This window comes from Cervus elaphus, chromosome 13 (genome assembly GCF_910594005.1).
Source record: "Cervus elaphus chromosome 13, mCerEla1.1, whole genome shotgun sequence".
NCBI lineage: Eukaryota > Metazoa > Chordata > Mammalia > Artiodactyla > Cervidae > Cervus > Cervus elaphus.
The window spans coordinates 27,082,291-27,104,858 of NC_057827.1; the positions used below are offsets into that span (position 1 = coordinate 27,082,291).

Sequence of the window (22,568 nt, forward strand, 5' to 3'; positions counted from 1 at the left end):
TTTTTTTTCTTTCAGTTTTCAGATATTTAGAAAACATTCTTCACATTGCTGATAAAATTGCAAACTAAAGTTTCCTTCTTGACATACAGTACTAGCTTGTAATAAATAAAATGTTGCAGCCACACAAACAACCTGCAACTCCATCCTGCAGTTATGGTTTGCAATAAGTCATAGGCCAAGAAGGACTTCCCAGGTGGCACTAGTGGTAAAGAACCCACCTGCCAATGCAGGAGACTTAAACAGATGTGTGTTTGAGCCCTGGGTTGGGACAATCCCCCAGAGGAGGGCAAGGCACCCACTCCAGTATACTTACCTGGAGAATCCCACGGACAGAGGAGTTTGGCAGGTTAGAGTCCATGGGGTCTCAAGGAGTTGGACATGACTGAAGTGACTTAGTATGTACACATGATGGGCCAAGAAAGGATCATGAGCTAGTCCTTAATACTCTGGCACTTCAACAGGGAAAGGCAGTTGCTCAAGTGCCAATTTGCAGGATCCCAACCCAGCTCAAGCCAGACCACAAGCATTCTGAAAGGGAAACAGATTTCAGTGACCATATGTGCAATTATGATTCATCCCCATGATAACCGAATAAAGGAGTGTGTTGGCCTATCTGGGGCCCCCAAGGCTGAAACTGGGAAAGGCGGATTTCACTCAACCCTCAAGCAGGTCCCACCTGCCCCAGAATCCGGATCCAGAACTACCCCCAAGGAGGTGGGAATGGGACCACAATCTCAAGAGACCTTAGGTCAGGATCACAAAGTAAAGATCATGTCACCAAAACACGTGTCACCCAGATGCACATATATGGCTATTCCTTATGGAATGTGGTTTCAGTTCACTTCATTGCTGATGCCACGTGAAACCCTTGGCTTTCACCTGACCCAGATTAATCCTGTCTCCCTAACATGTGCTCCAGTTCCTCTATGAGGGAATTACATACTACCTTTATCTGCTAGTTTTTTGTTTTTTTTTTTTTTTAGCCAAGAACCAAATGGAAAAGTCTTAATAATTTCACACGGGATATTTATAATAACACAAATCAATGAACCAGACAAAGGGAGTTTTGGTTCCTCCTGCTTACCAAATCTTTCTAAAAGTCAGACCTCCCCTGCTTTTCTCTTTGTCTAATAGTGGGTTAACCCTGAAAAAGGAAATGGCAACCCACTCCAGTATTCTTGTCTGGGAAATCCCATGGACAGAGGAGCCTGATGGGCTACAGTCCATGCGGGGGCGGGTCACAAAAGGGTCGGACAAACTGAGCAACTGGACAACAACATTATTTCTAGTATTATTACACCAGCTCCACTTAGATCATCAGGCATTAGATCCCAGAGATTGGGGACCCTCGGTTTACTGAGCCCCTACTGCTAATATATACCAAGCATTGTTCTAAGGACATGCAGATGCTAAGATTAAAAAGGAGGCTGAGGTTGCCTCAACCCGCTGTCTGGCTTCAAGGAAGCTCCCAAATTAGTTAATCGGCAATTGGAATCATTTTCAATCAAATTCAATTATCTCAGCGCCTCATCTGAATGAGAAGTGTAAATTCCCATGGAGGGAAGTTATAAAAGATGCTCTTGAAAGGCAGCAATGGCAGACTGCTGCAGGGAGTTCTACAATTTAGCATAGGCTGGCTCCAAAGCAAAGAATTAAGATTTCAAATAAAGTCCTTCTCCTCCGAGATCTAATGTCCCTTAATGCAGATGTGGATTTCAGAGGTAATATCCTAAAACTTAACGAAAATTCTTCTGAGAAAAGAAGCTAGTAAGTCGCAACCCAGGGAGCACTGATACCTCTAGGAATGGCATCAACTGATATGAGAGTCATTTTCCAGTTGTGGAAAAATGAAGAGATTGAAGAAGGACAACAAAAAAGACGTGTATTTTCTTTTAAGGAATTTGGAACAGAATTTTGTTGTTTTCTGTCAAACCTCAACATGGATCAGCCATAGGTATACATATACCCCCTCCCTTTTGAACCTCCCTCCCATCACCCTTCCCACTGCACCCCTCTAGGTTGATACAAAGCCCCTGTTTGAGTTTCCTGAGCCACACAGCAAATTCCCGTTGGCTATCTATTTTGCATGTGGTAATGTAAGTTTCTGTGTTACTGTTTCCATACATCTCACCCTCTCCTCCCCTCTCCCCATATCCATCAGTCTATTCTCTATGTCTGTTTCTCCATTGCAGTCCTATAAACAAGTTCTTCAGTACCATTTTTCTAGATTCAGTATATATGCATTAGAATATGATATTTATCTTTCTCTTTCTGACTTACTTCACTGTTTAATAGGCTCTAGGTTCATCCACCTCATTAGAACTAACTCAAATGTGTTCCTTTTTATGGCTGAGTTAAATTCCATTGTGTATATATACCATGACTTCTTTATCCATTCATCTGTCAATGGACATCTAGGCTGCTTCCATGTTCTTCAGGGTGATGAAAGGGAGGTTCAAAAGGGAGGGGGTATAAGTATACCTATGGCTGATTCATGTTGAGGTTTGACAGAAAACAACAAAATTCTATAAAGCAGTTATCCTTCAATTAAAAAACAAATAAATAAATAAAAGGGTTTAAAAGTGGTTCATATATAGATATAGTTCTATGTATTTTCCATTTAGCTATTGTAAATAGTGCTGCAATGAACAATGGGATACATGTGCCTTTTTCAATTTTGGTTTCCTCAGGGTATATGCCTAGGAGTGGGATCACTGGGTCATATGCTGGTTTTATTCCTAGTTTTTAAAGGAATCTTCATACTGTCTTCCATAGTGGCTGTATCAACTTACATTCCCACCAACAGTGCAAGAGCATTCCCTTCTCTCCACACCTTCTCCAGCATTTCTTGTTTGCAGGCTTTTTAATGGTGGCCATTCTGACTGGTGTGAGGTGATATTGTAGCTCACTGGTGTGAGATGTGAGGTGATATTGTAGCTTTGATATGCATTTCTCTAAAAATGAGCAATGTTGAGCATCTTTTCATGTGTTTGTTAGCCATCTGTATGTCTTCTTTGGAGAAATGTCTGTTTAGGTCTCTTTCCCACTTTTTAATTGGGTTGTTTGTTTTTCTGGTATTGAGTTGTATGAGCTGCTTGTATATTTTGTAAATCAATCCTTTGTCAGTTGTTTCATTTCCTATTATTTTCTCCCATTCTGAGGGTTGTCTTTTCATCTTGCTTATGGTTTCCTTTGCTGTGCAAAAGCTTTTAAGTTTAATCAGGTCCCACTTGTTTACTTTTGCTTTTATTTCCATTATTCCAGGAGGTGAGTCATAGAGGATCTTGCTTTGATTTATGTCACTGAATGTTCTGCCTATGTTTTCCTCTAAGAGTTTTATAGTTTCTGGTCTTACATTTAAGTCTTTAATCCATTTAATCCATGGTGTTAGGAAGTGTTCTAATTTCATTCTTTTACATGTAGCTGTCCAGTTTTCCCAGCACCATTTATTGAAGTGGCTATTTTTGCCCCATTATATATTCTCGCTTCCTTTGTAAAAAATAAGGTACCCATAGATGCATAGGTTTATTTCTGGGCTTTCTATCTTGTTCCATTGGTCTATATTTCTGTTTTTGTGCCAGTACCATACTGTCTGGGTGACCATAGCTTTATAGTATAATCTGAAGTCAGGAAAGTTGATTCCTCCAGCTCCATTCTTCTTTCTCAAGACTGCTTTGGCTACTCAGGGTCTTTTGTGTTTCCATGTGAATTGTGAAATTTTTTGTTCTTGTTCTGTGAAAAATACAATTGGTAATTTGATAGGGATTGCATTGAATCTGTAGATTGCATTTGGTAGTATAGTCATTTTCACAATATTGATTCTTCCTACCCAGGAACATGGACTATCTCTCCATCTGTTTGTCATCTTTGATTTCTTTCATCAGTGTCTTATAATTTTCTGTGTACAGTTCTTTTGTCTCTTTAGGTAAGTTTATTCCTAGTTATTTTATTCTTTTTGTTGCAATAGTGAATGGGATTGATTCCTTAATTTCTCTTTCTGATTTTTCATATATAGAAATGCAAGCAATTTCTATGTATTGATTTTGTATGCTGCAACTTTGCTAAATTCAGTGATTAGCTCTAGTAATTTTCTGATACTATCTTTAGGGTTTTCTTTTTATAATATCATGTCATCTGCAAACAATGAGAGCTTTACTTTTTCTTTTCATATCTGGATTCCTTTTATTTATTTTTCTTCTCTGATTGCTGTAGCTAGAACTTTCAAAACTATGTTGAATAATAGCAGTGAAAGGGAACACTCTTGTCTTGTTCCTGATCTTAGGGGGAATGCTTTCAGTTTTTCACCGTTGAGAATAAAGTTTGCTGTAGGCTTATCATATATGGCCTTTACTATGTTGAGGTAGGTTCCTTCCATGCCCATTTTTTGAAGTTTTAATCATAAATGGGTGCTGAATTTTGTCAAAGGCCTTTTCTGCATCTATTGAGATTATCATATGATTTTTATCTTTCAATTTGTTAATATGGTATATCACATTGATTTATTTGCATATATTGAAGAATCCTTGCATCCCTGGAATAAACCCAACTTGATCATGGTGTATGAGGTTTTTGATGTGTTGCTGAATTCTGTTTGCTAAAATTTTGTTGAGGATTTTTGCATCTATGTTCATCAGTGATATTTGCCTGTAGTTTTCTTTTCTTGTGTTGTCTTTGTCTGGTTTTGGTATCAGGATGATGGTGGCCTCATAGAATGAGTTTGAAAGTGTTCTACTCCCTGCAATTTTTTGAAAGAGTTTTAGAAGAATAGGCATTAGCTCTTCTCTAAATGTTTGATAGAAGTCTCCTGTGAAGCCATCTGGTTTGGGCTTTTGCTTTTTGAGAGATTTTTTATCATGGCTTCAATTTCAGTGCTTGTAATTGGGTTGTTCATAATTTCTATTTCTTCCTGGTTCAGTCTTGGAAGATTGAACTTTTCTAAGAATCTCTCAATTTCTTCCAGGTTATCCATTTTATCACCATATAGTTCTTCATAATAGTCTCTTATAATCCTTTGTATTTTCTGTTGTAACCTCTCCTTTTTCATTTCTTATTTTGTTGATTTGATTCTTCTTTTTTCTTGGTGAGTCTGGCTAAAGGTTTGTCAATTTTGTTTATCTTCTCAAAGAATCATCTTTTAGTTTTATTAATCTTTACTATTGTTGCTTTCATTTCTTTTTCATTTACTTCTGCTTGGATCTTTATGATTTCTTTCCTTCTACTAATTTTGTTTTTGTTTTTTTTTTCTGTTCTTTTTTTTTTCTGGTTGTTTTAGGTGTAAAGTTAGGTTGTCTATTTGATGTTTTTCTTGTTTATTGAGGTAGGGTTGTATTGCTATAAACTTCCCTCTTAGAACTGCTTTTGTTGCATCCCATCGGTTTTGAGTTGTCGTGTTTTCATTGTCATTTGTTTCTACAAATTTTTTTATTTCCCTTTGGATTTCTTCAAGTGACCTGTTGGTTATTTAGAAATGTATTGTTTAATCTCCACGTGTTTGTGTTTCTTACAGTTTTTTTCTTGTAATTGATACCTAGTCTCAGTGCTGTGGTCAGAGAAGATGCTTGACACAATTTCAATTTTCTTAAATTTACTGAGGTTTTATTTGTAACCTAAGATGTAGTTTACACTGGAGAATGTTTCATGTGCACCTGAGAAGAAGGTGTATTCTTCTGCATTTGGATGGAATGTCCCGAAGATATCAATGAGATCTATCTCATCTAATGTATCACTTAAGACTGTGTCTCCTTACTAATTTTCTGTTTTGATGATCTGTCCATTGGTGTGAGTGGGGTGTTAAAGTCTCCTACTATCATTGTGTTACTGTCAATTTCTCCTTTTACATCTGTTAGTGTTTGCCTTATGTGTTGAGGTGCTCCTATGTTGGGTGCATAGATATTTACAATTGTTACATCTTCCTCTTGGATTGATCCTTTGATCATTACATAGTGTCCTTCCTTATCTCTTGTAATATTCTTTATTTTAAGGTCTATTTTTTCTGATATGAGGTTTGCTAGTCCAGCTTTCTTGTGCTTCCTATTTGCATGGAATATATTTTTCCATCCTCTCACTTTCAGTCTATATGTGTCTTTATGTCTGAAGTGGGTTTCTTGTAGACAACATATATATGGATCTTGTTTTTGTCTCCATTCAACCAGTCTGTGTCTTTAGGTTGGAGCACTTAATCCATTTTCACTTAAAGTAATTATTGATATATATGTTCCTATAGCCATTTTCTTAATTGTTTAGGGTTGATTTTGTAGGTCTTTTTCTTCTCTTGTATTTCTTGACTATATGAGTCCCTTTAACATTTGTTGTAAAGCTGGTTTGGTGGTACTGAATTCTCTTAACTTTTGCTTGTCTGAAAAACTTTTTATTTCTCCATCAATTTTGAATGAGATCCTTGCTAGGTACAGTAATCTTGGTTGTAGATTTTCCCCTTGCAGTGCTTTGAATATATGCTGCCATTCCCTTCTGGCCTGCAGACTTTATGCTGAAAGATCAGTTGTTAGACATATGGGGTTTCCCTTGTGCCTGTTGTTACTTGTTGCTCTTTCCTTGCTACTTTTAATAGCCTTTCTTTGTGTTTAGTCTTTGTTAGTTTTGTTAGTATACATCTTGGTGTGTTTCTCCTTGGGTTTATCATGTATGGGACTTTTTGCACGTCTTGAACTTGATTGAGTATTTCCTTTTCCATGTTGGGAAAATTTTCAGCTATAATCTCTTCAAAAATTTTTTCTTACCCTTTCTTTTTCTCTTCTTCTTCTGGGACACTTATAATTCAAATGTTGGTGTGTTTGATATTGTCCCAGAGGTCTCTGAGACTATCCTCAGTTCTTTTCATTCTTTTCACTTTATTCCACTCTTCAGAAGTTATTTCCACCATTTTATCTTCCAGCTCACTGATTCATTCTTCTGCTTCAGACATTCTGCTATTGATTCCTTCTAGAGTATTTTTAATTTCAGTAATTGTGTTGTTTGTCTCTGTATGTTTATTCTTTAATTCTCCTAGGTCTTTGTTAATTGATTCGTGCATTTTCTCCATTCTATTTTCAAGGTCTTTGATTACTTTACTATTATCATTCTGAATTCTTTTTCAGGCAGTTTGCCTATTTCCCCTTCATTTATTTGGACTTCTGTGTTTCTAGTTTGTTCCTTCATTTGTGTAGTATTTCTCTGCCTTTTCATTTTTTTTTTAACTTATTGTGTTTGAGGTCTCCTTTTCCCAGGCTTCAAGTTTGAATTCTTTCTTCCTTTTGGTTTCTGCCCTCCTAAAGTTGGTCCATCAGTTATTGTAAGCTTCATATAGGGTGAGATTTGTGCTGAGGTTTTTTGTTTGTTTGTTTGTTTTTCTTCTGATGGACAAGGCTGAGTGAGGTGATCTGCTGATGGTTGGATTTGTATTTTTGTTTTGTTGTTTAGATGAAGTGTCCTGCACAGGGTGCTACTGGTGGTTGGATGATGCTGGGTCTTACATTCAAGTGGTTTCTTTTGTGGGAGTTCTCACTGTTTGATACTCCCTAGGGTTAGTTCTCTGGTAGTCTAGGGTCTTGGAGCCAGTGCTCCCACTCCAAAGGCTCAGGTCTTGATCTCTGGTCAGGAATGAAGATTCCAGAAGTGGTTTGTTATGACATTAAGTGAGATTAAAACTATCCCAAAGCAGGAAACCAAAGATGAACCCCACACAAATGGCAGTTACAAAATGAGGCAAATAATAATTAAAATAATGGAATATACACATATACATATATACCCATAAGCAAAATCAAAACAGTCCAACAAAAATAAAGTACAGTAGGTTGGCCCAGCAAACAAAGGAAATAAAAAATTATATCTACCAATTAAGAAAAGCACAAACTGAAAACAAAACTAAAGCAAAGTGCCAAGTGGGGAATAAAGCAATGAAAACAAAACTACCAAATATGTTGAGAGAAAGGAAAGAAAGGAAAGGAAAGAGAATAAAGAAACAATAGATATGCAAAGTTAAATAGAGGTAGATGAAGAAGATTTATATACATTAAAGATTAACTACAAGGAGAAAAAACAGTAGGAGAAGCAAGCAAAGGAATAATTGTAGAAAAAAATAATAATAGATTTTAAAAAATTAAAAATAGAAAAAAGAAAAAAAAGGAAGAAGGAAAAAAAAAGACAAACTCCACAGAACAGCAAAAGCCCAACCTAGAGGCAGAGGTTTATAACAACAATAAAAAATTTGACTGAGATAGAAAAAAAAAAAGCTCAAAAGCATAATTAGACTTCATAGTGCAAATAAAATTGACAACTACAACAGAGGGGTTGGGGAGGAAGGAAAAAAAAAAGAAAAAAATCTGAAAGAATCTACAGAACAAGTCAAAACATGTGAATAACATGTTTTCCTTGAGTCACTGCTGTCAGAGTCCTTTCCTTCACTGGGAGTCACAGTCCACCTCACCTCCCTAGGATACCCTCCAACACTGTGCTGGTCTCTGGACCTACTGTGAGGGCAGCTCAGATTCTAATCTGGTCCTACTCTTATGTATTCTTGCCTGCAATGTCCATGGCTATCAGAACTAGTGTGTTTTCTATTGTGGGAGCTCTCAATGACCTTTTATTTATTCCATAGACACAGAGTCTGCCTAGTTGATCATGTGGATTGAATCTGCAGCTTCTACAGCTGGTGAGAAGGTTTTGGGTTTTCTTCTTTAGCCACACTGCCCCTGGGTGTCAATTGTGGTTTTATTTCCACCTCTGCATGTGGATCATCCACTGGGGTTTGCTCCTGAGGCTGCCCTGGAGGACTTGGGTCTGCCCCAGTGAGGGAAAGGTGTGGAGGTGGTGCAACTGCTTGGGTTGCAGGGGTTCTGGCAGCACCAGGTACTCAGGGGAGTTAGTGGCTAGGGCAGCAGGAAATTCAGTGCTCTAGAAGGGTATTGTCACCCTGCTTATTTAACTTATATGCGGAGTACATCATGAGAAACGCTGGGCTGGATGAAGCATAAGCTGGAATCAAGATTGCTGGGAAAAATATCAGTAACCTCAGATATGCAGATGACACCACCCTTATGGCAGAAAGTGAAGAGGAACTAAAAAGCCTCTTGATGAAAGTGAAAGAGGAGAGTGAAAAAGTTGGCTTAAAGCTCAACTTTCAGAAAACTAAGATCATGGCATCCGGTTCAATCACTTCATGCCAGATAGATGGGGAAACAGTGGAAACTGGCTGACTTTATTTTTCTGGGCTCCAAGATCACTGCAGATGGTGATTGCAGCCATGAAATTAAAAGACGCTTACTCCTTGGCAGGAAAGTTATGACCAACCTAGACAGCATATTAAAAAGCAGAGACATTACTTTGCCAAAAAATGTTTGTCTATTCAAGGCTATGGTTTTTCCAGTGGTCATGTATGGATGTGAAAGTTGGACTGTAAAGAAAGCTGAGTGTCAAAGAATTGATGCTTTTGAACTGTGATGTTGGAGAAGACTCTTGAGAGTCCCTTGGACTGCAAGGAGATCCAAACAGTTCATCCTAAAGGAGGTCAGTCTTGGGTGTTCATTGGAAGGACTGATGTTGAACCTGAAACTCCAATACTTTGGCCACCTGATGCAAAGAATTGACTCCCTTGAAAAGACCCTGATGCTGGGAAAGATTGAGGACAGGAGGAGAAGGGGCTGACAGAGGATGAGATGGTTGGATGGCATCACCAACTCAATGGGCATGGGTTTGGGTGGACTCTGGGAGTTGGTGATGGACAGGGAGGTCTGGCGTGCTGCAGTTCATGGGGTCGCAAAGAGTCGGACATGACTGAGCGACTGAACTGAACTGAGAAGGGTATGGCAACCAGTATTGGCCAATACTCTCTAGTATTCTTGCTTGGAGAACCCCCCCCTGACAGAGAAGCCTGGCAGGTCACAGGCCACAGGCCACAGGGTCACAAAGAGTTGGACATGACCAAAGTGACCCTGTGTGTATAGATGCAAGATGTTTTTTGCCTGTGGTAGCTCTGTCCCAGTGAGGGTTGAGAGTGGAGGTGGTACAGCTGCTTGGCTTGCGGGGACGCTGGTAGTGCGAAGTGTGCAGGGACACGGACTGCCTCCACTGCAGGAGTTATGGCCCTATCAGAGTCTTTTCTCAAGCCTCTTGTAGCTGGAGATCAGAAGGCCTCTCTGGCCAGTCTTTCTCTGTAATTCCAACTGTTCAGGTACTTAGAGGGCTCCCTTGCCTGGGTCCTTCTCTGTGTGTTGTTCAGTGCATTAGGCACATAGAAGGGCCCCCCTGGCTGGGGTCCTACTCTGTAGATCAGCACATTAGGCACTTAAAGGGGCACTCTGGGTGGGGTCCTACTCTGTAGTTCAGCGCATCAGGCCAGGCGTTTGATGGGCCAGCCTCTCTATTGTTCAGCTGCTGATGCTGGCATGTGGGGAGAGAGAGGCTATAGTGATGGATCCACCCCCTACATGTGACTCAGCAGTATCACCTTGCTTCCATGGCTGCCTGGCTTTCCTCCTCAATCTGTCTCTCTGCAGTCAATAGCAGCCCTCACCCTGGGTTTGCTCCACAATCCTAAACTGCAGCTCCCAGCTGCTGCACCTTCTAGGGAACCTGTATTCCTGTCTGGGGTTTGTATGGCTGCAGCAAGGACTGTCTGATTCTCATTCCATTTAGGCTGCCACAGATCAGCTGTTTCACTCTCAGCCTTAAATGTTTCTCCTCTGGCTCAGACAGTTGCCCTAATGTGGGGTTCGGACCACTGCTTTAGTTCCCCCACCCGCCAAGGGCAGGTCTAGTCCTATTAACACTCCTGTTTTCCCACCTAGTTCCTTCATCCTACTGAGTTTTGTGTGGTTCTATATATTATTTTCCGCTGGTCAGGTACTCCTGTCCGCTCTCAGCTGTTCTGCATGTACTTCTGTGTCTGAAAGTGTATTCCTGATGTATCCACGGAGAGAGGTGTACTCCATGTCCACCTACTCTTCCACCATCTTTGCACTCCCATTTGTAAAGTCTTTACTGAATTCGTTACAATATGACTTCTCTTTTATGTTTTGGTTTCAAGGCATGTGGAATCTTAGTTTCCCGACCAGGGATCAAACTTGCACCCCTTGTGTCAGAAGGTGATGTTTTAACCACTGGACTTCCAGGGAAGTCTCATGTATTTTTGTTTAGTAGTTTCTTCTTTTCCAAAGAGAAATAAAATATTTACATGTAACTCTATGCTTATAAAATTGAGAAAGATACTTCTGTTCAAGGACAAAAGTGCTATGAATAGTCCAGCCACTAAGATGAATTGCTACCTGAATTGAATGTCCTTACATGACACACCTGACACATTTCCTTCTGCCCTTTGCACTGCCCTCCACTCCCTTCACTGCCCCTTCAGGCCCCTTTGTCCGTTTAACACTCAGTTCAGTTCAGTCGCTCAGTCGTGTCTGACTCTGCAACCCCATGGAGTGCAGCATGCCAGTCTTCTCTGTCCATCACCAACTCCCGGAGCTTATTCAAATTCATGTCCATTGAGTTGGTGATGCCATTCAACCATCTCATCCTCTGTCATCCCCTTCTCCTCCCATCTTCAATCTTTCCCAGCATCAGGGTCTTTTCCAATGAGTCAATTCTTCACATCAGGTGGCTAAAGTATTGGAGTTTCAGTTTTAGCATCAGTCCTTCCAGTGAATGTTAAGGACTGATCTCCTTTAGGATGGACTGGCTGGATCTCCTTGCAGTCCAAGAGACTCTTAAGAGTCTTCTCCAACACCACCATTCAAAAGCACCAATTCTTCAGTGCTCAGCTTTCTTTATAGCCCAACTCTCACATCTGTACATGACAACTATAAAAACCATAACTTTGACTAGATGAACCTTTGTTGGCAAAGTAATGTCTCTGCTTTTTAATATGCTGTCCAGGTTGGTCATGGCATTTGACACAGTAATCAGCAAAATGTGATCCCAGCCCACCACCTGTGTTGTTGTTGTTGTTGTTTGGAGACCTTGAGCCAAAAAGAGTTTTTATACTTATAATGGTTGGGGGTATGGGATTGTTTGAAATTTAAATTGAAGTGCCATAGACAATAATCAACAAATGAGAGTAGCTGAGTTCTAAAAAACTTTAGTGTATGACTTTGTACCACAATGGCTGAGTTGACTGGTGGTAATAAAGACCTCATGGGCTTACAGAGCCCAAACCGTGTACAGTCTGGTCCTTGACAAAAATAAAGCTGGACAATTCCTGGTTTACTCTAACCCTATTCTTTTTTTTAAATTGAAATATAATTGCTTTACATGGGGTCCAAAGAGTCAGACATGACTCAGCGACTGAACAACAATCACTTTACAGTGTTCTGTTAGTTTCTATTGTACAATGAAGTGAATCAACCATGAAAAGTGAAAGTTGCTCAGTCATGTCTGACGCTTTTTGCCCCATGGATATACAGTCCATGGAATTCTCCAGGCCAGAATACTGGAGTGGGTAGTCATTCCCTTCTCCAAGGTATCTTCCCAACCCAGGCATTGAATCCAGGTCTCTTGCATTGCAGGCAGATTCTTCACCAGCTGAGGTACAAGGGAAGCCCAAATCAACCATATGTATACATATATTCCCTCCCTCTTGAGCATCCCTCCCACTCCACCCCCATCCTACCCCTCTAAGTTATCACAGAGCACTGAGCTGAGCTCCCTGTGCTTTATAGAATGTTCCCACTAACTACCTATTTTCCAAGGCAGGAATAGAGATATAGATGCAGAGAATGGACCTGTGGTTATTGTTCAGTCACTCAGCTGTATCTGACTCTTTGTGACCCCATGGACTACAGCATGCCAGGCTTCCCTGTCTATCACCATCTCCCAGAGTTTGCTCAAACTCATTTCCATTCAGTCAGTGATGCCATCCAACCATCTCATCCTCTGTTGTCCCCTTCTCTTCCTGCCTTCAATCTTTCCCAGCATCAGGGTCTTTTCCAATGAGTCAGCTCTTCACCTCAGATGACCAAAGTTTTGGAGTTTCAGCTTCAACATCAGTCCTTCCAATGAATATTCAGGGTTGGTTTCTTTTAGGATTGACAGGTTTGGCCTCCTTGCTGTCCAAGGAACTCTGAAGAGCCTTTTCCAGAACCACATTTTGAAAGCATCAGTTCTTTGGTGCTCAGCCTTCTTTATGGTTCAACTCTCACATCTGTACATGATGGGGGAAAGGGAAGGGTGGGACGAATTGGGAAATTGGGATTGACATATACACACTACTGTGTGTAACCTCATTTTCCGTCTTGTACTTGATCTCACATGTTGGCTCTGTTTGTGTCTCTAGCAGGTCTGTTTCACTTCTCTGGCCTCAAAATGTATGTGTTTAGCACCCTGTCTGCTTCCTTGAGCAATGAACTTGCACACCAGCTACATTCTCCGAAAGGTTAAGTGGCCAGTTGACTGAAACTCAGAATTGCTGGCCCAGCCTTCCCTGCTGCCTCCACCTACCTAACCTGCAGGGTAGGTTTTTTTTTTTTTTTTTTTAATAAATTTAAAAAATTTATTTATTTGACTTTGCTGGGTCTTAGTTGTGGCACATGGGAGCTTAGTTCCCTGGCCAGGGATTGAACCAGGACCCCTGGCATTGGAGTACAAAGTCTTAGCCACTGAACCACCAAGGAAGTCCTCCAATCTCTAGACTTTTTCTTGTCTTGGTGACTCTCACAGAGGCCATTATTCATCATTTTATCTCTGGCACTTTTTTTTTTTAATCTCTCTAGAGAGAGTTCTGCTATGAAGTTTTCCCACAACCTTCTCTGCAAAAAGCTTAGTAGGTTTGACCCCAAGTGTTCTGGACTCCCATGCCTCTTTCCTCATCTTCCAAGGCTCACCCAACTGGAGACACAAGACCATTTCCAATGTGACCTTGACTCACTTCCTCCTTGGCCTTCCACCTGAAATGCTTGGCTTCAGTCAAAAGTTCTATGGGCTCCAAACATCTTTGACTTTCTCTAAATATTTTAACACAACTGATCAAAACAAAGCTGTTTTTAGTGGGTGCAGTTTTTTTTTTTTTCCTTTGGTAAACTATTTGGAAATGTTTGTCACAGTAGTTCTATTAAAGCCACATGGTTAAGATGAAGCTATGACTCATGATGTCAACATTCCTCTTGTCCCTCAAAGTTGTTTTCCTAAACAGCTTTTACTTTTCCATGGAAATGGGTGAGCTGAGAAGGTGCAGGCGATCATGAATCAGGGCTATCTGCTGATACTGCTTTCTTCAATTCCTTACCCAACTCGAGGACTGAGTGGTTGGACTTCATGGGCTACTTCCTTTCTTCTAGGTCCCTACACACTGTTTAAATGGAGGAAGTGACAAACAAGGAAGGACTCAATTATAGAAATAGGAAGAATAAGAGTGAGAGACCCTGATCATCTTCTAGGAAATAAACTGAGTTTTCGGTATTTGAAGTAGGAGGAAATTAGAAGAGGTGAACTATATTCACAAGAAGGTTGGTTGAGTTGCAGTACTCTTTATTACTTTTGAAATTAAAAGAAAACAAAAAATAATTGACTATTTAACCTTCCTCAACACCAATATGAAAAGAAGTGTGGCCCTAAATTATTAAGACCTAATCTGCTCATCCTTGTCATTGTCATTCAATTGCTAAGTCACATCTGACTCTTGCAACCCCATAGACTATGGCCTGCCAGGATCCTCTGTCCATGGGATTTTCCAGGCAAGAATACTGGAGTGGGTTGCCATTTCCTCCTCCAGGTGATCTTCCTGACCCAGGGATTAAACCCACATCTCTTGCATTAATAGGTGGATTCCTAACCATTGAGCCACCAGGGAAGCCCAGTCTGCTCATTAGTTGGTCATTAATTCTAGTCTCATTTATATCAATAAAAGATGAACTTGTTTAGATCTCAGTGTTAGAACCAATACTACTCAGTGAGGGCAGGACATCCCCCACCTCTACATGGGAGCAATAGAAAAGTGAAACCTCAGCAAAGTCAGGGGTGCAGCATGGATAACCAGATCCATGAACTTCTCATCTGGACAAGTTCTATATCCAAATTCTACTGGAATCGTTCTCTATTGAATGGTGTGCTATATTGGCCATCCTGACTATTCCAAGCATACCTTCAGTAATTCTTTAATCCTGAGGCATTCTTGAACCTGTAGGATCCTCCTCTGGGAGATGGAAGCCATTGAATCTTGAGAGGTGATGCTCTGATGTTTCTGGGAATCCCCAGACCTTTCAGACACATGCATTTGTGCAATCAGTATAACTTTAACATAAAAACCTACAATTGGGAACCTGGGAGCCACCTAGACTTTGCCTTTCCATGGGTTAATATGCCTATATATTCTTTTCCAAATGACCACACATATAAGATGGGGATCACTAACTCTGAAAGTGACTATAAGTTAAATATAAGAAAAATACAAATGTCACAGCTTTCTCTCTACATCAAATGAATCCAACTCTCCCATCCCAGAGTTAAAACAGAGACATGATCATTAAAATTTAAGAGAAAGAAATTTCGGAAAGTCTATGTAACACCAATCTAGATTATATACAACTGTAAATAATAATAACTATTGTGGCTTAGGCAAATAAGGAATTATTTTTCTCATATAATAAGTAGTTCTATGCAGCAATCAACATTTCAGGAACCATCTCTCTGCCCACTCCATCATCTTTAGTACATGTTTTTATCTTAATATGTGTTACCTCATGATTCAAAGAGAGCTGCTCCAACTCTAGCCTGTATACTATGTTCCAGGCAGGAAAATAAATAAATGCTATGGTTTTTGCAGTAGTCATTTATGGGTGTGAGAGTTGGACTAGCCCCAAAGAACTGATGCTTTCAAATTGTGGTGCTGGAGGACTCTTTTGAGTCCCTTGGGCTGGCAAGGAGATCAAACCAGTCAATCCTAAAGGAAATCAGTCCTGAATATTCATTGGAAGGACTGATGCTGGCACTGAAACTCCAATACTTTGGTCACCTGATATGAAGAGATGACTCACTGGAACAAAACCTGATGCTTGGAAGAATTGAGGGCAGAGGAGAAGGGGGTGTCAGAGGATGAGGTGGTTGGATGGCATCACCGACTCAATGGACATGAATTTGAGCAAAGTCCAGGAGATAGTGTAGGACAGGGAAGTCAGGCATACTGCAACCCATGGGATTGCAGAGAGTTGGACCTGACTTAGCAACTGAACAACAACAACAAGAGGGAAGAGAAACAGAAACAAAATGAAAAGAAAAAGAAGAAAACAAAAGCACTAATCATGCATAAGTCCTTAGCTGACTTCTATTTGTATCTCATTGTTCATAATTCTATCCCATAGCCATTTCTATGTTTCAGTGCCAACTGGAAAAATGAATATTTTATCTGGGGATATCTCAAAGCTAACATTCTGCTAGTGAGATAAAAAAGAGAAAGAGTGGAAACAGGGTCGACAACGAGAGGTGTCTGCCACATATATATAACTTCCAATGAAGAGTTCACAAGACAACATGTTTAACTGTTGCTATCTATAGCTTTAGGCAGGGATTCTGATCAAAGTGTTTCCATTTGATATCAAATATCTAGCTATATTAAAACCATCTAAAATATGTTCACATTCAACAGATGTTTGGCATGCTGGAACCCCAGTCTCTGGCTGCTGATGTCAACCAGTGAGTGTGTGTGCTAAGTTACTCAGTCTTGTTTGATTCTTTGGGACCTCATGGACCGTAGCCCGCAGGCTTCTCTGTCCATGGGATTTTCCAGGCAAGAATACTGGAGAGGGTTGTCATGACCTTCTCCAGGGGATCTTTACTACCCAGGGATCGAACCCATATCTCTATTGTCTTCTGCATTGGCAGATGTGTGCTTTACCACTAACACAACCTGGGAAGCCCGATGCTAACCTGGCCATCCTTAAAACAACGGCTCTGTGAGTTATGGAATTAAAATGAAATACAAAGCTCCCCCTTTATTAGAGCCAGTAAATTGTGTCCAAACATGGAAAGAATGTATGGAATGATCTATAAAAAACAAAGCAAATAATTTTATGTGTGATATAGTAAAAATTGTTCTGAACTAGAGGCCAAAGCTGACATACTTGCAAGTGGAAGATGAATTCATTAATTACTTTTGAAACCCCAGGGTTAGTCATTCTTGCCCAATTCTACACATCTTGGGACTCTAAACTGCCAGAAGTCAAGGTTTGGAAGTTTCAGATCCATATGGAAGTTGACTGAAAAGTCAAGCCTCTCCAAGGATGAGGTTTGGCTGACTGGATATACTGTGCCTTTACAAAATTATTTTATTTTTTTATGCCCAGATTGCATTGAGACCCTGAAATTCTGATTGCATCTGAAGTTCATGCAGCTGGCATTCATTTCCAGCTACTAAATTAAGTAACATCATTACCTGCTACCTTTCTTTCTATGAGAAGAGAAGTGAATATGTTTAGATGAAATGAAATTTTTTTTATGGGTCTGGGAGAAGCAAACTCACTTTTATTGAATATCTACCATGAACCAGATCCTGTGCTAAACTCTCTGCATATTTGCAAAGTAAAATGATACCTTAATGTGTAAGTCCTCTGGGAAGTGAAATTTTTTATGACAAGGTCAGTCATGCTGAAAAGGTCTAAATGTCAACCTAAGAAGTTGAGTTGTATTGCAGTCCACCTGAACAGAAGTTCTGTGTTATCGTGATTAAAAGAGGTCAATGCTGTCGGAAAATCTTTGTGGTGAGCCCACTTCAGCTTTTTCTCTTCGAGTCTTTCTGTTTATTTGCTTCATGGTGAATTTTATGAAGTTTCTTCTCCACTTCCTTCTAACTGGTCCAAACTGGGAAGATATTATATGTTGTTTTCTTGACAAATTACAGTTACATGTGTGAGTGTGTTGGGGTACCAATTTAGTTTGCTATTTCTTTTTTTCTTAAAGTTAACTTTTTAAAATTGGAGAATAATTGCTTTACAGTGCTGTGTTAGTTTCTGCTCTACAATGTTAATCATTCGTAAGCATAGACATATCTCCTCCCTCTTGAGCCTTCCTCCTACCCCACCCCAGTACCACCCCTCTAGGCATCACAGAGCACGAGGCTGAGCTCCCTGCGCTATACAGAAGCTTCCCACTAGCTGTAGTTCTACACACAGTAGTGTAGGAGTGTATTTATGTCAAATCTAATCTCCCAATTCATCCTACCCCTCTATTCCCCTCTCCATGTCCACATGTCCATTGCCTGTTTGATATTTCTAAATGTGTTTAATCCATACTTGTGGGATAAAGACTTTGTCCCCATTTTAAATGTTCATTCCAAAGGCACTAGGTCAGAAAATTTGACCAGCAAGTTTTAGAAAACATTCTAGGTACAGAAAATTCCTATGTAATGTAAGGTATTTCAGAGCAGAGAAAACAATGGATATCTGCCCCAATTGATTTTACTTACCTAGCAAAACCCTTGTAACACAACCAGACAAGGATAACTAAAAAAGGAAGATTGTAAATCATTTCCCTTACAACTATAAATAGTCTAAACAAAATGTTACCAAACCAAATGCAATAGCAAATTTGAAGTAAGGCTCACAGTGGCTCAAGAAATTCAGCCCATTCTAGTGGAAAGTAACCCAGGTCCCTACAGGCCCTTGGAAAAGTCAACTAGGGACTTTTACACCTCTGGGTAGGCTAGGATCTGTGGCTCCTGACCAGCAGGAAGAAACTTCAGAAGAGAACTTTGGTCCCTTACCCCTTAAGAACAAGGATGTAGAGTCTCTCATGGGGAATGAGACAGGCTGGAACCTGGGACCCTTTGCTACAAAGTTTGCAGCTGGATACACTTCTCCTAGAGCACCAAAATACAAAGAAACTGTATGGGACTGTAGCTGTGTGCATGTGCAGTTGGGTCAAATTCTGGACCCTGTTGACTCTGTTGGGAATGCCAGACCATGTTACTGCCTCCTGAGAAATCTGTATGCAGGTAAAGAAGCAACAGTTAGAACTGGACATGAACAGCTGACTGGTTCCAAATCAGGAAAGCTGTATATTGTCACCCTGCTTATTTAACTTATATGCACAGTACATCATGCAAAATGCCAGGCTGGATGAAGCACAAGCTGGAATCAAGATTGTGGGGAGAAATATCAATAACTTCAGATATGCAGATGACATCACCCTTATGGCAGAAAGTGAAGAACTAAAGAGCCTCTTGATGAAAGTGAAAGAGGAGAGTGAAAAAGTTGGCTTAAAATTCAACATTCAGAAAACTAAGATCATGGCATCCAGTTCCATCACTTCATGGAAAATACATGGGGAAAAAAAGGAAACAGTGAGAGACTTTAATTTTGGGGTCTCCAAAATCACTGCAGATGGTGACTGCAGCCATAAAATTAAAAGGTGCTTGCTCCTTGGAAGAAAAGCTATGACCAGTCTATATAGTATATTACGAAGCAGAGACACTACTTTGCCAACAAAGGTCTGTCTAGTCAAAGCTATGGTTTTTCCAGTAGTCGTGTATGGCTGTGAGAGTTGGACTGTAAAGAAATCTGAGCACCAAAGAGTTGATGCTTTTGAACTGTGATGTTGGAGAAGACTCTTGAGAGTCCCTTGGACTGCAAGGTGATCCAACCTGTCCTGAGTATTCATTGGAAGGACTGATGCTGAAGCTGAAATCAATATTTTGGCCACCTGATGCAAAGAACTAACTCACTGGAAAAGACCCTGATGCTGGGAAAGATTGAAGTCAGGAGGAGAAGGGGATGACAGTGGATGAGATAAACTCAATGGACATGAGTTTGAGTAGGCTTCGAGAGTTGGTGATGGACAGGGAAGCCTGGTGTACTGCAGTCCATGGGGTTGCAGAGAGTCAGCCACGACTGAGCAACTGAACTGAACTGAACAGACTGACTCTGCAGTTCAACTAAGCAATCACCAAGAAAGTATTTGCACGTGTGTATAAAGATTAATGGGGCTTCCCTGGTGGCTCAGACAGTAAAGAATCTGCCTGCAAGGCAGGAGACCAGGGTTCAATCCCTGGGTCGAGAAGATCCCTTGAAGAAAGGAATGGCACACCGCTCCAGTTTTCTTGCCTGGAGAATTCCATGGACAGAGGAGCCTGGCTACAGTCCATGGGGTTGCAAAGAGTCTGACACGACTTAGTGACTGAACAACAACAACACAGTGCTGCAGGGGAAAGGGAGAGGATTCTGTGGACAATGGGCAACCAGCAAGGTCTTATCTACTGTTCTGAGTCATTTAGTTCTGACTTTAAAACTGCATAGACCCCTCAGCAAAACAATGGCCCTGCAGTAATTAGGCCTACTCTCCTTACAGGACAATTAACACACTTGCTTCCAAAGATTCTAACCCTGAATCTATAAGCCTCATGAGTTTAGTCATTCCAACCGCACTTGCTACTCCCCTTAATAGACTCTGGCAAATGCAATTTTCCCCAATTTTTTCACTTGTTCCATGGTTGCATTAGTTTTCCGTGGCTGCATCACAAATGACCACATATTAGAAGCTTGAACAGCATGTATTCACTCCTCACAGTTTTCTGTAGGCTAGAATCCAGGCACAGCATAATGGGATTCTCTACTTCAGAGTCTTTTCAGGTAGAAAGCCAGATATAGGTCAAGACTAGGGTCTCACTGGAGGCTTACCTAGGGAAAGATCCAGTTCTAATCTCCCTTGGTTGTTGCAGAATTTATCTCCTATAGGACTGAGCTCCCTGCTTTCTTGCTAGCTGTCAGCCTCAAGTCTTTTTCAGGTTATAGAAGCTGCTCAAAGTTCTTCATCATGTGGTCCCTCTCCATAGCCCACCTGACATCATGGCAGCTCACTTATTCAGAAATGTCCTTGGGGTCCACTGCCCTTCAGTATGGGATCATTGTTGGTTCTGAGGCTGCAGCATTCATGATGAACTTACTTCTGATTATATGTGACCATTGGGTACATAGTCATGTACCTGTTAGACTTGTCTTTGGATATTATCTAGACAGAAAGAATGATGGAAGGCTAACTGCCTTCAGGAACAAGAATCTGTTATATTAAAGGAAATTGAGATCCAATGAAGAAGTCACCTGAATGTAAAGGCTGTAGCTGAATTATAGAACATATTGTTGTGGTTTAATTGGTAAGTCATGTCCAATTCTTTGTGACCCCTTGAACTGCAGGGCGCCAGGCTTCTTGGTCCTCCATTGTCTCCTGGAATTTGCTCAAATTCATGTCCATTGAGTTGGTGATGCCATCCAACAACTCATCCTCTGTTGCCCCCTTCTCCTCCTGCCTTCAGTCTTTCCTAGCGTCAGGGTCTTTTCCAATGAGTCAGCTCTTCACATCAGGTAACCAAATATTGGGATTTTGGCATCAGTCTTTCTAATAAATATTCAGGGTTGATTTCCTTTAGGATTGACAGGTTTGATCTCCTTGCTATCCAAGGGATTCTCAAGAGTCTTCTCCAGCACCACAATTTGAAAGCATCAAGTTCTTTGATGCTTAGCCATTTATATGGTCCAACAGAATGTTTGCACTTTTTAAATGATAAGAGAAATAGAAACACATTCATTAAAAAAAAAATGGCAGTGGAGAGTCACTCTTGAATATATTTGCACATGCACGCATATATACACACAGTAGTGTGATGACAGATATTAACATCTTGCCACTTTGACCATAGTTTTCTTTTTCTAATGTCTTTACTGAGTTTGTTACAATATTGCTTCTGTTTTACCTTTTGGCTTTTTGGCCACGAGGCATGTGGTATCTTAGTTCCCTGACCAGGGGAACCCTGATTGAACCTGCACCCCTGCATTGGAAAGCAAAGTCTTAACCACTAGACCACCAAGGAAGTACCCACCAGTCTTTTATTTTATATTAGTTTGAGGCAAGTCACAGGTTTCACCCACATTCAAGGGGCGATGATTAAGACTTGAGCATAAACCCTTCAGTGACTACAGCTACCCGGGGGGTCTATCTGCCCCAGTGGTGGGTTTTTGTACTATTTATGCATCAGTGCCCTATGAACCAGTTGACTGGTCTACTCCTTCATCTAGTTCTGGAGGGAGGATGAAAGTCAGGATTAAATTACTCCCTCTCCCTAAATTCATGACAACTTCTTTCACTTCTTAGGAGATTAATGTGTTCACCTAAAAATGGGAATGGATTTTCAATTTTACATAATTTAAGTGTTTTAGTAAAGACAAGTATTTGAGCTTTATTTCTTGACCTTTGCTTCTGAGCAGTCGTTGTTAATATTTATCTGCAAGTCAGCTCGGCTCTGCTTTTGCTGGTTTCCATTGAAGGACAAAACTCATTCATCTCAGGGCATTTGATACGCTTGCAAATGAAATCGCTAGAAATGCAGTGTGAAGTGGTAAGCCATCCATTAGGCCTCCATTTTACTTAAAATAACAGGCTGTAAAGTATCATGCTTCAATTTAAAGAAATAATGGCTACAAACAACAGCCCTGATAGCGATCCTTACAGAAATGAATGAGTGTGCACCCATGAAGAAAGTTTTTCAATGAGGAGGCAGGATGACTAATGTTTCCACTGGCAAAAGACTATTTCTTTCCATAGATAGAAAAGGCTCTCAACAGAGGTCAGTAGATTGAAATTGAAGAAAATGAAATGAA

General features: G+C 40.4%; 1 pseudogene; it reads left to right on the forward strand.

Moving 5' to 3' along the window:
* The first annotated feature begins 20,847 nt into the window (after positions 1–20,847).
* Positions 20,848–21,018, forward strand: LOC122706785 (annotated as a pseudogene).
* The last annotated feature ends 1,550 nt before the right edge of the window (positions 21,019–22,568 follow it).